The sequence below is a fragment of the Myotis davidii genome, unplaced genomic scaffold (assembly GCF_000327345.1).
Source record: "Myotis davidii unplaced genomic scaffold, ASM32734v1 scaffold75, whole genome shotgun sequence".
Lineage (NCBI taxonomy): Eukaryota > Metazoa > Chordata > Mammalia > Chiroptera > Vespertilionidae > Myotis > Myotis davidii.
In genome coordinates this window covers 285,466-301,612 of record NW_006286977.1, presented here as the reverse complement: position 1 = coordinate 301,612, position 16,147 = coordinate 285,466, and the positions used below count along the sequence as shown (strand labels likewise).

The 16,147-nt window shown below is 42.4% G+C and overlaps 1 long non-coding RNA gene across 3 annotated transcripts in view; it reads left to right on the top strand.

The window, feature by feature from the left end:
- The first annotated feature begins 6 nt into the window (after positions 1-6).
- LOC107182307 overlaps positions 7-16,147 on the top strand; it is a 116,103-nt gene continuing 99,962 nt past the window's right edge. For 2 of the 3 annotated variants that reach the window (XR_001513025.1, XR_001513027.1), the window contains exon 1: positions 7-4,749. This is a non-coding gene — a long non-coding RNA (uncharacterized LOC107182307). The remainder of the gene's footprint in view (positions 4,750-16,147) is intronic. The other variant, XR_001513026.1, reaches the window with a different exon arrangement.

Genomic DNA, 16,147 nt, shown 5'->3' with positions numbered 1-16,147 from the left:
GAAGACCCCCAGGGGAGGGAAACGGACAGGGACTCCAAGAGGCGCAGGCTTGTGTGAGGCTGGCTGCCCGCCTGGCCCAGTGGCAGGGGCTCTGCCTCACTTTGCACTGATTAATTTTAAGCAATTGGAAGATTATACCTTAATATGGGCTTTGGTTTATATTTGTTTTTAGTTGTCGTGGTGACGGAAATGGCTCCTGTGTCTTAGACAACAGCTTGGGGTGGGGGGGGGCGGGCTGAGGAAGGGCTGGAAGCATTGGGCAGTGTGAGTGGTCGGCAGGCCTCCCACCAGCTTCTGCACTTGCTTCCTGGGGCCTCCGCATGGGCAGCCCAACGCCTTTGGCTTACTGGCCCTCAGGCCTCCTGCTTCTACTTGGGGCCCAGATGGGTGCCCATGGCCCTGTGTCCTGCCCCAGGTTCCCCACATGGCCCTCGTCACAGAGAGCCCAGGCCCGTGCTCTGGCCTGGGCTGCTGCTGTCTCCAGACAGCCCACCCTTTTGAAAGGATGGAGGTGACTGGCGTGGGGACTCAGTTTTATAAAGCGAGAGGAGTCTGCTCTGGCCCCTTAGAATTCACTGGCGGTTGAATTAAATGTGGCTGCACCACATCACATCTTGTCCTGTGTCTCGCTCTTTCTCCCGCCCTGTTTTAGAAACCCATCCCAAGGCCTGCTGTCACCTTCTCCCAAGTGAGCATCAGACTCTGAGAGCCCAGGTCTGCAGGGAAGGCTGTCCCCCCCCCCCTCCCCCCAGCACATCCTGAGGCTGAGTGTTGTACTGGGTCAGGTATGTTTCCTTGGCACTGAAGGCACGATTCTAGGGCTGAAGGGCAAGAGCGGCCAGGATTCAGGGAGGCCTCCCACCTGACCCAAGGTGAGGGGCCCAGGGCGCCTGGGAGCCAACTTCTCCTGAGTTCAGGGGGAGTGCAGGCATGACCTCTGTGCCCTCTGGTGCTCTATCCCACAGCTGCCGAGGCGAAGAGATCAGGGGCTCGGGCCCCACCTGGCAGAGAGCAGCTGCCCGCACCTTTGCTGGGAACAGGTCAGAGCACAGGTGCAGGACACATGTCCCCAGTTTGTGCCCTGGCCCACTGACTACCTCACCCCTGACCCAGTGTCCCCAGACTCAAGTCCCTTCCCCAGCCTTGGAAATCAAGGTGACTCTTTCTGGGCTTGATTCGAAATAAATATTTATTACCTGCCTGCTGTGTGCACAGCCTTAGCTCAGCTGGAAGAATCAAGCAGCAGCCCCCAGACCTGGCCCTGGGTGGGAAAACTGTGGCCCGACACATTAAGTAACAGTAAAAGCGGTCACAGGGCGGGCGGTGGGTAGCAGGCTCTGAGCCCAGGGGAGGCACGACCAGGGTGGCCAGAACGGCCAGGAGCCTTCATGGGTCATTAGCTTGCTTAATGGCCTTGCAATAAGCAGCTCTCGCCAGCTTCCCTCTGAGGTGCCCCGAAGGAGACAGAGGTCACTGCGGTGGTCCAGTTCCTGCTCCAGGCAGCTGGCACTGTCCGCCCCCCTGCCAGGGGCTGCAGGATGCAGGGTCAAGGAGCAGGAGAACTGAGTCTGCCTTGTGCGGGCACAAAGGCGGCCTTAGGGCCAGGGACCCAGCTGGGGAGCAGCTGCCGGCTCAGGGCCTGCCTATGTGCCAGGCCTTAGGGAGACTTTGGGGGAGGAGGAGTGGTGGGGGAGGGGGGCGGCTGTGAGCCGGAGGCCTTGCTCTCCCAGTGGCCAAAGTACCTTAGGACAAGACAGCTGCTTCCCTTTGACCCCACGAAGCCCAGGCCACTGGGTCAGGGGGTGGCGGTGGGGCAGGTGGGCACAGTGGCTCCTGGCGAGTGATGCAGAAATGTGAGTTGGCACAGAGATTCTGCTGCCCAGCCCCCGCTCACCCAGCTTGAGAGCCGGGAAGGTGTGTGCGGAGCTGGCGCTTGTGGCCCACAGCAGGCAGCCGGGCAGACACGAGGGAGTGGGCAATGCCCAGGAAGTGCTTCTGGGTGAACTTGGCCACGACTATCACCACCGACACGACATGGTAGAGCCCTACGTAGCTGGGGAGGCGTGTGGGGTCGGCACCCCCTCCCGGAGAGGAGACCAGAGCCCTGCACTCAGCCAGGTGGGAGAGGGGGCAGGCTGACACAGCCTGGGCACTTCCCATGAGTGGTCTGCGACCCCGCACCCGCCTGGGGTTGGCGGGGAGCCAGGAGCAGAGCGCGTTACCCAGCAGACAGAACGAGAGACAGGGAAGGGCAGTGTCTTTTGCGAAGGAGGTACCTGGGGTGGAAAGAACTCTTGGCTTCCTGCTGGAGCTAGTGGGCTTCTCCAGGACTCGGGGAGCAGGTGAGAGGACAGGAGACCCCACTCTCCTGTGAGAGGGTGAAGCCTAGATGCAGCTGTTCTGGGAAGCAGGGGTGGGGGCCTGAAGGGTCAGAGGAGCCCAGGCCAGGAGAGCCTTCCCATATCCCGCCAGGAAGCCCGAGCTCTGGGGCCTATTTGTCACTATAGACCACCCACTCCAGGTCCTGGCTGCAGCCCCGCCCTGGTCACAGCCTGGCCACTGCTCCTGGACCACCTACTGCCCGGCGGCTGGGCTGGTAGCAGGCCTCAGTGGCGGGAGCCAGACTGTGACACTGCGGGCCAGCCGGCCTCGTCCTGTGCAAAAGAGGAGTGTGGTCAGCAGCACCCCAGGAGAGGGACCACAAGTCCAATCCCAGCGCTGAGACCAAAACCCCATCCCCGAGGTCAGGTCTGTGTCAGCAGAAGTGGCAACACCAGGAGAGAGCCTTTGTCAGGCCCTGCAGGGCTTGTGCAGGCCTGGGAAGACAGGGCCACTCAAGGGGAGGGCCTCTGACACGTTTAGGGAAACCTTTGTCACCTGGCTCTCAGGAGAGCGAGGAGGCCACAGCCCTAGGAGAGGGGCAGCCACCTGGTCACTGAGATTCCGGGTTCACCACTGCCCACCTTGAGACAGCTGAGCTGTTGCTTCCCCCGCCCCCGCCCTGTTCATGAGAGGGAGGACTGCTCACCGTCACTCCCTGGCCCACGCGCACATCTGTGGCCACAGGAGCCACCCCAATATGTGTTTGTTGAATTGAATTTGCTGTGTGATTCTCTGCCTAGAACCTCCCTTCAGGCCATGTTCCCTGGTGAATTTGGTGAATTGATGTTTAGCATTTTTGTTTATTTGTTGGTTCTTTAACAAAAGGTTGTTTTGGTTTGAGATTCAGCAAAAACATAGCTGCATTCAGCTTCCTCCCCATTCAGGAGTCAGTAAATGAGTTGTTTTCCAGTCTGCCGTGAGTCCTTGCCTCAAATGAGCCTCCAACAAGATAATGCATTTAAAAGCCCTTGGAAAAGTACCAGGCCCCACGCACATTGAGATGCTGTCCTCATGGGAGCGGTGTCTCAGCCCTGCACCCTGAGCCAGGCTCAGCTCGCGGAGAATGCTGCCCAGGTGGGGGTCCTTGCACACATGGCTAGGACAGGGGAGAGAGGCTGCCTTCATCCTCTTGCTGCCAGTTAGGTCCCTAAACCCAGGCCCGATGGCCCAGGGAACACTGTGTCTTCCGGGCAGCATGTGGGGGCCAGGGGCCAGCGTGTGAGGGCAGGAGTCCCCAGAAGGCCCGCACTCCCTCAAGGGGCAGAACTGGTCCGCAGGGACTTCCACCTGGTGCGCTGGTTTCACTTCAGTCTCCACTGTGATCCTGAAAGCTTTGGGGATCAGTCCAGGGCACATCCTTCAGTCAAGAAACAAAATGAAAAAACAAAACCCCCCAAATCGAAAACCTCAGAGACCTGGTTTATATTCACCGTTAGCACAGTTAGAACGCAGGTGGCCTCTAGCCTAAACTAAAACGCCCCATGCTGCTAGGACCCCTTCCCCCACCTCCAAATCCATTTAGGAAGTTTCCACAAACTCCGTAACATCACCTCTTGGTGATGCCCGGGACTTCTTCTTTCCACCCACGCGTTGGGTGGCTTTCTGTGGCTACTTTGCAAATTTGGGGGGAAGAGGGGGACCTGTGTTCTCTCTGCTTGATTTCTGCTTCTGTCCTAAGACCTCTGGCCTTTGGAGCTCCTCCCCTACAGCGGAGGAAGAATCAATAGACGCACCAAGCCTGATGCAGACAGACGCAGCGGCTCAGGGCAGCTCATCGCTGGCTGAACTCCCCAGGGAGCCCCAGCGTCCTCACCTATGAAATGGATGGGCCCTAGACCCCTCTGGTTTCCTGTGACCCGAGAGCAGGATGCTGAGTCTGCTGCTGAAAGGTTTGGCTCAGCAAACAGGACTTGGCGGAGGCCGGCTCCTGGCCCTGCACTGCGCACCAGGGCCATCCACTGACTCCTGAGCCTCAGTTTCTTTGTCCCGCAAACCAAAGAGAAGGGGCTGGAGCATGATGGCGACCTGCAGCCAGGTGCAGCTGCAGCTGGTGCTCCAAAATGAAGGCACGTTGGCGTTTGGCGCTGAGCGTTGCGGCAGAGGGACCGGCGCAAGTGGACAAGGACGACATTCACACCTGCACTGGCTTCTGAGGGCCCCGCAGGATCCTGCCATGCTGCCCTCACCTGTGAAGGGCTTTTTTTTTTTTTTTGGAGATTTTTCAGACACTAAACAAATGCGTCCCGTGAGTCGAAAAGGCTTGAAAGGGCTTGGCGGCACAGCCCTGCCAGCCAGCTGGGGCCCAGGAAGGCGCCGTTTCCTCCTGTGGCTGGAGAACAATGAAGTCCCGTTTCCTCCACCGCTCAGGTAAGAAAATGTGCTATAAATACACAGCCCACAAGCCTCAGTTATAGGTGAGGGGCTCAGCAGGAGAGGGGGCCAGCGGAGGCAGGCTGATCTCCAGGAAGTGGCATCTGAGCTGAGTGCACGGATGAGTGGATATTAAATGGTGCAGAAGATGGAAAAAATCATTTCAGGCAGTGGAATTGCATGTGCAAAGGCCCTAGGGTGGGACAGGTGATGCCCAGGTAGCAGAGCAGAAAGGAAAGGAGAAAAGGATGGAGATGGGGCGGTGACGGGGGTTGCAAGTGGTGAGCAGGGCTCGAGCATGCGCAGCCTTGCAGGCTATGCGAGGAGTTGAGTTTTATCTGAGAGCAATGGAAGCCAGTGAGTTTTGAACAGATGAGAAACAGATTGAATGTACACCCACTGTCATCACTGTCAATGCCGTAACATTTTTCATCTCTAAAAGTTTCCTCCTCCCCTTTTGTTTTTCTGTTTTTCTCTTGTTGTGGTAAGATCACTTAACCTATGATCTATCTTCTTAGCAATTTTTTTGAAAATAAACAATTCAGTATTATTAATTATAGGCCCTATGTTTTACAGTATATCTCTACAACTTATTTATTTTAATGGCCTAAATATTTGTAGTTTCCACCAGAGTCCAAAACAGTTTTATGAAAGAATTATGGCTAAGCCTTCCCAAATATATTGGAAGACTTAAATTTACAGGTTCAAAAAATGTAGAGAACTCCAAACAGGGTAAGTTCAAAGAAAACCACACCCAGATGCAACAGAATCAAATTACTGAAAGCCAAAGATAAAGGAAAATATTGAAAGCAGCCAGAGGAAAATTATGCCTTACTTGAAGGGGAAAATGACTGAAGATTTTTCATCAGAAACAACGATGACCAAAAGTAAGGGAAACAAAACAAAGTCTTTAAAAATATGCATTGAACTGTCAACTCAGAATTGTAAATACAGCAACGATATTTTTTTATGAATGAAGGCAAAATAAAGACATACTCAAAAGAAGGAAAAAAAATTACAACTCCACCAGCAGAACTGCTCTAAAAGAAATAAATATAAAAGAATGTTCTCCAGACAAAAGGGAAATGATACCAGAATAAAACTCGAAACATCAAGAATGAAGGAAAAACAACAGAAAAGGTAAATATCTGGGCAAAAATAATGGAATATTTTTTAAAATATATTTTTATTGATTTCAGAGAGATAGTGAGAGGGAGAGAGAGATAGAAACATCAATGAAGAGAGAATAATTAACTGGCTGCCTCCTGCACCCCCCCCCGCCCCCCATACACACACACACATACACCAGGGATTGAGCCCACAACCCGGGCATGTGCCCTGACGGATTTGAACCATGACCTCCTGTTTCATAGGTCGATGCTCCACCACTGAGCCATGCTGACCAGGCAATGGAATATTTTTTAAAGTACTTTAAAACATGTATAACTTTAAAAAGCAAACATGAAAACATTATCTGAGAGATTTAGGCTATATAGATGTAATACATATGACAACTATAACAGAAGGGAACATAGAGAAGGTAAAGATGATCATAAGGCTTCTATATTTTACATGCAGTGGGAAGATGTTAATTCTAAAATAGATTGTGAAAAGTTGGTTTATATATCCCTAAAGCAATAACTAAAAAGTAACACAAAGAGACACAGCTAAAAAACCAATAGACAAAATTGATGGAATACTTTAAAAAAGAGTTAAACAAATTCAAGGCAGAAAAAGGAAAAGAGAAAAAATGAGAGTGATAGAAATGTAAAAAAATGGTAAGCCTAAATTCAGCTCTAGCAATAATTACATTAAATCTGAATGGTCTAAATACAGCAATTAAAAACATATTACCATATTGGATTGAGAAAAAAAAGAGGACCCAATTAGATGCTGTCTACAAGAAATGTACCCTACATAAAAATCTATAGGGACTAGTGAACAGGTCAAAGCCAGTCCATCTCCTGTTTTTTTATTTTGTTTTGTTTGTTTTTTATATATTTTTATTGATTTTTTTTTTTAAAGAGAAGAAGGGAAAGGGATAGAGAGTTAGAAACATCAATGAGAGAGAAGCATCGATCAGCTGCCTCCTGCACACCCCGCACTGGGGATGTGCCTGCAACCAAGGTACATGCCCTTGACTGGAATCGAACCTGGAACCATTCAATCCGCAGGCCGACACTCTATCCACTGAGCCAAATCAGTTAGGGCCCATCTCCTGTTTTAAAGAAATTTAAAAAAATATTTTGTGAGGGTTATGAAGAAAAGAAGAAGGAAGAGGAGACAGAGATCATATGTGGCCACAAAGACAAAGATTTTCTTACTGGCCCTTTATAGAAAAAGTTTGCTTGCTCCTCATATTGATGGATTAAAATTAAAGGGATGGAAAAATACATATCAACCTAACACTAATCAAAATAAAGCAGAAGTGGCTATATTAATAGCAGACAAAGAATACTTCAGAACAAAGAAAATGACCAGGTATAAATAGGGACGTTACATAATGGTACAAGGATCAATTCACCAAGAAGACAGAACAATCCTAAATAGGGATGCCCCCAATGACAGAGTACCAAACAGCACAAGACAAAAACTGACTGAACTAAAAGAAATAGACAAACCCACAATTCTATTTGGGGACATCATAACTTCTTTCTCAATAATCAACAGAATAATAAGTAGAATGAAAATCAGCATGGATCTGGAAGACCTGAACAACACTATCAACTTGACCTAGTTGACATTTATAGGCCACTCTAGCCAACAGTAACAAAATACTTATTATTTTCAAGTGCAAGTGGAACATTCACCAAAATAAATCATATTCTGTGACATTAAAAATTAAAACCTTACAGGAGTTAAAATTATACAGTGGATATTCCCTGACCATAATGGTCTTAAAATAGAAATCAATAACAAAGATATCTGAAAACACAGATATTTGGAAATTAACATATCTCTAACATGTAGAACCAAAGAGAAAGTATCAAGTAAATAATCTAAGATTCCACTTTAAAAACTAGAAAAAGAGCAAATTAAACTCAAAGAAAGCAGAATAAAAGAAATAAGCAAGATAAGAAATTAGTATAATTGAAAACAAATAGAAAATAAACCAAAAATTAGTTATTTGAAAAAATCAATATATGTGACAGCTCTTTAGGCAGACTGACCAAAATAGAAAGCGAAGACATAGGTTATAATGTCAGAAATGAAAAATGGGATATCATTACAGATAATAATAGATATTAAAAGGAAAATAAGGCAATGTCTCTATGCCATAAATTCAACAATTTAGATAAAGTCTGCTGATTAATTGAAATACACAAAACACCAAAACTCAAGAAGAAAGTGATATACTATAGAAATTGAACTCTTAAAAAAAATCTTCCAACAAAGAAAACTCCAGGCCCAGATTGTTTCAAAGGCAAATTCTACCCAAGCTCTTCCAGAAATAGAAAAGATGAGAACACTTTACAACTCATTTTATGAGGCCAACATTACCCAGATATCAAAACCAAAGATATTAGAAGAAAAGAAAACTAACAACCAATATACCTCATCAATATATACATTAAAATCCTCAATCAAATATTAGTAAATCGAATCCAACAATATATAAAAAGGTAAGACATCTTTACCAAATGGGTTTGAACATTACAAAGTAAATCAATATAATTCATCATATTGACAGACTAAGACTAAAGAAGATGGATCATATTTCAATAGATGAGGGAAAAGTATTTGACAGATTCAACATGTATATATGATAAAAATTCTCAGCAAACTGCGAACAGAGGGTGCTTTCTTAATCCGGTTAAGGGCATCTATAAAAAAAAAAAAAACTACAGCTAACATCACACTTAATGGTGAAAAGCTGAAAGTTTTCCCCTAAGATCAGTAAGAAATAGCATTGGTAAGGAGGAGGGAAAATGATATTTATTCACAGATGACATGATTGTCTACATATAAAATTCTAAGATCTACTGAAATCTACAAAAAGTCCCTAGAATATGAAATTATTTTAAGGAAGGTAAAGGATACAAGGCCAATATTATATTTCTGTATATTAGCAATGAATTTTTGATATGTAAATTTTAAAAAATCAGTTAGACATCTATGTTCATAGATAGTAGCATTATTCACAATAGTCAAAAGTAAAAGCTACTCAAGTGTCTATCAACAGATGAATGGATAAATAAAATTGTATCTGTGGTAAAGACTTCAAGATTTTCCCAAAGATGAAGAACAAGGCAAGGATGTCAATTTTGCCATTTCTATTCAACATAGTACTAGCAGTTCTAGCCTGAGTGGTTAGTCAAGAAAAAGGGGGGGAAAGGCATCCGAATTGGAAGGAAAGAAGTAAAATTGTCTCTGTTCACAGATGATATGATCTAATGTGTAGGAAATCCTAAAGATGCCACAAAACAATTTTTAGAATAAATGAATTCAGCCAAGTAGCAGGATACAAAGTCAGCACACAAAAATCAGTGGCATTTCTATACACTAACAACACACAATCCAAAAAAGAAATTTAGGAAGCACCTTCATTTTACATTATCATGAAAAAGAATAAAATTTTTAGGAATTAACCAAGGATATAAAAGACTATACAATCAAAATTTAAAAGCATTGCTGAAAAAAAATTAAAGATTACATAAACACATCCTATGCTCAAAGATTGGAAGACAATATTGCTAAGATGTCAGTGCTACCCAAATCTACATATTCAATGGAATTTCTATCAAAACCCCATTGACATTATTTTTTGCAAAAATAGAAAAACCCCTTCTAAAATTCATATGGACTCTTGAGTGACTCCATAACAAACAGCCAAAACAATCTTGAAAAAGGAGAACTTAGCCAGAAAACTCATACTTCTTTTCTTCTTCTTTCTTTTTTTTTTAATCCTCACCCAAGGGTATTTTTCCATTGATTTCTATAGAGAATGGAAAGGAGGGAGGAGGGGGAGAGAGAAATAGCCACACGGATTGGTTGCCTTCCCTGTGAGCCCCTACTGGGACTGGGGAACCTGCAACCAAGGTGTGTTCCCTTGACCAGGAGTGGAACCTGAGACCCTTCAGTCTGCAGGCAGATGCTCTAACCACTGAGAAAACTTCCCAGGACCCATACTTTTGATTTCAAAACTTAGCATAAAACTATAGTAACCAAAATAGTGTAGTTCTGGCATACAGAATAGAATAGAATAGAGAGCCTATAAATAAACTCTTGCATGTATGGTCAAATGATTTTTGACAAGTGTGTCAAGACTGTCTTTGCAGTGAGGAAAAGACAGTCTTTTCAACAAATGATGCTGGGAAAACTGAATATCTACATGCAAAATAATGGTGTTGGAACCTTACCTAACACCACATACAAAAACTAACTCAAAATGTGTCAAAAGCTTAAATGTAAAACCTAAAACTATAAAAAACTCTCAGAAGAAAACATAGGGCAAAAGCTTTGACATTGGATTTGTCATTAATTTCTTGGATATGACACCAAAGACACAAGCAACAAAAGAAAAAAACAGATTTCATGAAAATTTTAAAAATTGGTACAGCAAAAGGCACTTTCTTAGAGTAAAAGGGGAACCCATAGAATGGGAGAAAATATTTGCAAATCATTATTATCCAGAATATTAATATATATTAAATATATAGGATAATTAATATCCTAAACTCAACGAAACAACCTGATTCAAAAATAGGCAAAGAAGATATACAAATGGCCAACAACCACATGAAAAGATGATCAACATCACTAATCATTTGGGAAATGCAAATCAAAACTACGAGATATTACCTAATGCCCATTAGGATGGCCAGTATAAAACAACAAGCAGCAACCCGGGAAGTAAAAGGCTGGTGTGAATGTGGAGAGATTGAAACTCGTGTGCACTGTTGGTGGGAATGTAAAACAGGGCAGCCTCTGTGGAAGACAGTATGGTGGTCTCTAAAACAATTACAAATAAAATTATCCTATGATCCAGCATTTCCACTTCTAGCTACATACCCAAAAGAATTGAAAACGGGGTCTCAAAGACCCCGTTCATAGCAGCATTATTCACAACATGTGGAAGTAATCCAAGCATCCATTAATGGATAACAGATAAGCAAAGTATGGTATATTCATACAATGGAATGTTACTGAGCTTTAAATAGGAAGGAAATTCTGACACATGCTGCAACATGGATGAATCTTGAGGACAACATGCTAAATTAAATAAGCTAGTCAAAAAAAGACAAACACCATCTGATTTCACGTATATATGAGGTACTAAGAGTAGTCAAATTCATAGAGACAGAAAGGAAAATGGTGGTTACCAGGTACTGAGGGCGAGGAGAGAATCGGAGGTAGTGTTTAATGGGGACACAGTTTCAGTTTTACAAGATGAAAAGAATTCTAGAGACGGATGGTGGTGATGGTAGCACATTATATATGTACATATTTAATACCATTGAACTATACATTTAATAATGATTATATGGTAAATTCTGTTTATAATCCCTGGAACAGACATTAAAAACGAAGTGTAAAGTTGCAAATTTTAAAAGATAACAAGGAATTAAAATGGGATTTTAAAAATACTAAAATGCTCCTGTTAACTGAAGAGAGGGAAAAATACAGAGAAGCAAAAAAAACAAACCAACCATTAAAAACAAATAGGGCCCTCGCTGGTTTTGCGCAGTGGTTAGAGCGTTGCCCTCAGACTGAAGGATTGGAGGTTCGATTTCCAGTCAAGAGTACGAATCTCGATTGCAGACTATCCCTGACCCTGGTTGGGACTCATGCAAGAGGCAGCTGATCGATGTGTCTCTCACATCGATGTTTCTCTTTCTCGGTCTTCCCCCTCACTTCCACTCTCTCTAGAAAAATCAATGGGAAAAAATATCCTCTGGTGAGGATTAACAAAAAAACCCCACAAAAACAAATAGGAAATAGTAAGCTTAAACGTGACCTTATAAATCACTATCTTAAAATACAAATGGACTAAACACTCCAATTAAAAGGCAAATATTGTTCAATTAGATTTAAAAACACAGGATCCAACTACATGTAATTTATAACAGTCAAGACATAAAGAAACAGGTTAAAAGTAAAAGGGTAAAAAATATATATTATGCAAACAGCAAGCACAATTCGGTTGATAGGGTTACATTAATATAACAATATGGACTACAGAAAATAAGTATTAAAAATAAAAAATTTTAAACAAAAAGAAAGTATTACCTGAGATGGTAAGGAACATGTCATAATGATGAAACACTTTATAATAATGATGAGAACATTACACAATTCATCAGGGAAACATAGCCATAAATGTATATGATCTAATACCAAAATTTCAAATGCATGAAGTCAAAACTTAACAGCCATAAGTATGAAAAGATCCGTAGACGGATTTTAATACTTCCTCTCTGAAATTGGTGATAAAACTAGACAAAAAATAAACATAAAAGGTTCCAATATTTAACCACCTTCCCTTTTTGACATTTATAGAACACCATACTCAGCAACTACAGAATATACATTTTTCACATAAACATGGATATACGTCAAGATAGAACATAGGCCCTGGCCAGTGTAACTCAGTAGTTAGAGCATCAGCCTTTGGACTATGGGGTCATGGATTTGATTCGCATGCAGTCAAGGGCACCTACCTGGGGTGCAGGTTCGATCCCCAGCTCCAGTCCGTGCAAGTGTGGGAGGCAATCCATGTGTCTCTCTCACATCAATGTTTCCCTCCCTCCCTCGTCCCTCCCTCCCTTCCACTCTATCTAAAATCAATGGGGAAATATCCTTGGGTGAGGATTAATAACAACAACAAAAAAGATAGAACATATGCTAGGCCATGAACTATCTCTGTAAATTTCAAAAGATTGAAAACTTAGGTGTTTTTTCCCATTGTATGAACACAATGGAGTTCAATTAGAAATCAATAAAAAATATATATAGAAGAGCTCCTAAATATCTGGAAATTAAGCAACACATGTTCAAATGAGACATGGATCAAAGATGAAATCTCAGAGAACATTTTAAAAAATACTTCCAACTGAATGACATTTTGACATAAAATTTGTCAGATGCCATTGAAACAGTGCTTCGAGAGATATTCATAGATTTTAATTTGTATTGGAAAAGAGAGAAAGGTTGAAAAATCAATGATATAAATTACCATTTAAGAAGCTAGAGGAAGAAGAGCAAGTTAAGCCCGAGTAAGAGAATAAAGGAAATAAAGATAAAAGCAGAAACCAGTGAAATAAAGAACAAGCAGCAGACAAGACAGCAATCCCTGAAGCCATGCTCTGTGCCCCATGCAGTATGAGGCCTTTCCATCAGGAATCATGGGAATACAAATTATTCCTGGCCTACTTTGAGCTCCAGAAATTATTCTTTCTGTTGCTTTCCAATGGTTTTTTTCCTACCACCTTGACAGTTTTCTCACACACACTTCATGATCAACACTCAGCTACAGACTCAAGGGGAACCTCTGCAGATGTTAATGTTTTCCCCGTGTTCAGCTTTCTCTTCTCTCTACTCTGACTTGCAAATTCTTACCACCTTGGGCTCCCTGAACCCCAAACTCTGCTCAACTCATGGAGTCACTGGACTATGTTTGCATCCCCATTCCCTGTGCCGTGGCCCTGAAACTTTCTCCAGACACACACACTCTCTCTCTCTCTCTCTCTCTCTCTCTCTCTCTCTCTCTTCCTTCCTTCCTTCCTTCCTTTCATTCTTTCTTTTTTTTTTGGAAGCGTTTGAAGAGGATTGGTGTTCATTCTTTAAATGGCAGGCTCACACACACAGGAAATGAAAAACAAATGGACTTATAGCTCTGACCGGTTTGGCTCAGTGGATAGAGCGTTGGCCTGTGGACTGAAAGGTCCCAGGTTCAATTCCAGTCAAGGGCATGCACCTTGGTTGTGGGCACATCCCTAGTGGGGGATGTGTAGGAGGCAGCTGATCAATGTTTCTCTCACATCGATGTTTCTAAGTCTCTATCCTTCTCCCTCTCTATAACAAATCAATAAAATATATTTTTTAAAATAAAAGAAATATCTCTTTAAAAAAACACACAAAAAAACAAAAACAATAAAACAAATGGACTTATGAAACATGCAACAACATCATTTAAATTCAACCATATCAATTATCCCACGAAATGCAAGTACTCTAGATGTACCAGTTAAAAGGAAGAGATTGGAAATAAAAATAATACCCAATTCTACACTGTCTAATCAGTAACTCACTTCAAGACTTCTAAGTAAAATGATAGAAAAAGATACAATCCTAACACTAACTAAAAGAAAACTGGAGCTGCTATATTAAACAAGACAAGGTGAATTTAAGAGCAAGGGATATTACAAGGATAAAGAGGACCATTTCGTAATGATTAAAGGGATGATTCATCAAGAAGACCTAATCATCTTAAATATTTATGCACCAAGTAATAGAACTTCAAAATACATGAAGCAAAAACTGACAGATTTCAAAGGAGGAATAGACAAATCCAGAATTAATTGCAGTTTTTGACAGCCTTCTCTTAATAGTTGATAAAACAGGCAGACAGGAAGTCAGTAAAGACACTGTCAGCAGTAGTAGAATACATATTCATCTCGGGGGCAGATGAAACATTTATCAAGATAGATTATATTGTGGACCCTATAACAATTCTTAATAAATTTAAAAGCACTGAAATTACACAAATAATATTCTCTGAACACAACAGAATTACATTAGAAATTAGCATAAAAATATCTAGAAAATCACAAATATTTGAAACTAAAAAAGATACTTTTAGTTTTTTTTAATGGAATAAAAAATATTTATCAAATATAACAAAAGACAATAAAAGAGGACCAAAAGCATGTAGCATATAGAGAATAGAGCAAAATGGCAGGCATGAGTTATGTTACATCTGCATGAGGTATTTCTTCATTCTGTTAATGTGGTATATTGCATTTATTGAATTTTGTATGTTGACTCACCCTTACATTCCAGAAATAAATCCCAATTGGTTATTGTGCATCATTCTTTTCATATTCTGTTGAATTCTGTTTGCAGGTATTTTGTAGAAGATTTTTATAGCTGTGTTCATAAGGGATATTGGTCCATGTTTTCTTTCTTTTTTCTTTTTTTTACTTTATAATTCCTTATTGTTGAAAGTATTATATATGTTCCCTTCTTCCCCTATTGGCCTCTTCCAGCCCACCCCCGCCCCCACCCCACCCCAGACCCTCATCCCCCATTGTCTGTGTCCATAGGCCATATATATGCAAACAAGATCATTGATTGATTGCCTCCCACCCACTCACCCTGTCTGGCCTCCCCTCTGAGATTCCGCACTCTGTTCCCTGCTTCCATGTCTCTGGATCCACTCTGTTCATCAGTTTATTTTGTTCATTAGATTCCACATGAGTGAGATCATGTGATACTTGTCTTTCTCTGACTGACTTATTTCACCCAGCATAATACTCTTCAGGTCCCTCCATGCTGTCTCAAAGGGTAAGAGATCCTTCTTTTTTACTGCTGCATAGTATCATGCTATAAATGTACCACAGCTTCTTTATCCACTCATCTACTGATGGGCACTTGGGCTGTTTCCACATCTTAGCTATTATAAATAGCACTGCTAGCAAATTTGCAAATTTACTTTTAGGATTGGTCACAGGAGTGAGATGGTACCTCAGTGTTGTTTTGGTTTGTATCTCTCAGATGAATAGTGACTTTGAGCATGTTTTCATATATCTCTTGTCCATCCCTATGTCCTCCTTAGAGAGTCTATTTAGGTCCTTTGCCCATTTTTCAATTGGCTTCTTTGCCTTCCTTTTGTTGAATTGTATGAGTTCTTTATATGTTTTGGATATTAACCCTTTATCAGATGTATTATTGTCAAATATGTTCTTCCATACAGTGGGCTCCCTTTTCGTCTTGTTGATGGTTTCTTTTGCTGTGCAGAAGCTTGTATTTTGACGTAGTCCCATTTTTTTATTTTCTCCTTTGCTTCCTTTGCCCTAGGAGATGTATCCGTAAACATGTTGCTACGATAGAGTCTGAGATTTTGCAATGGTTTCTTCTAGGACTTTTAAGGTTACCTGACTTACATTTAAGTGTTTTGTTCATTTTGTGTTTATTCTTGTGTAGGGTATATGTTGGCGGTTAGTTTCATTTTTTTTTTTTTTTTGCAAATATGTGTCCAATTTTCCCAACACCATTTATTGAAGAGACTGTCTTGACTCCATTGTATGCTCTTGCCTCCTTTGTCAAATATTAATTGAGCATAATGGCTTGGGTTGATTTCTTGGTTCTCTGTTCTGTTCCATTGCTCTATATGCCCGTTCTTGTGCCAGTACCAGGCTGTTTTGATTATGGTGGCTCTGTAGGATAACTTGAA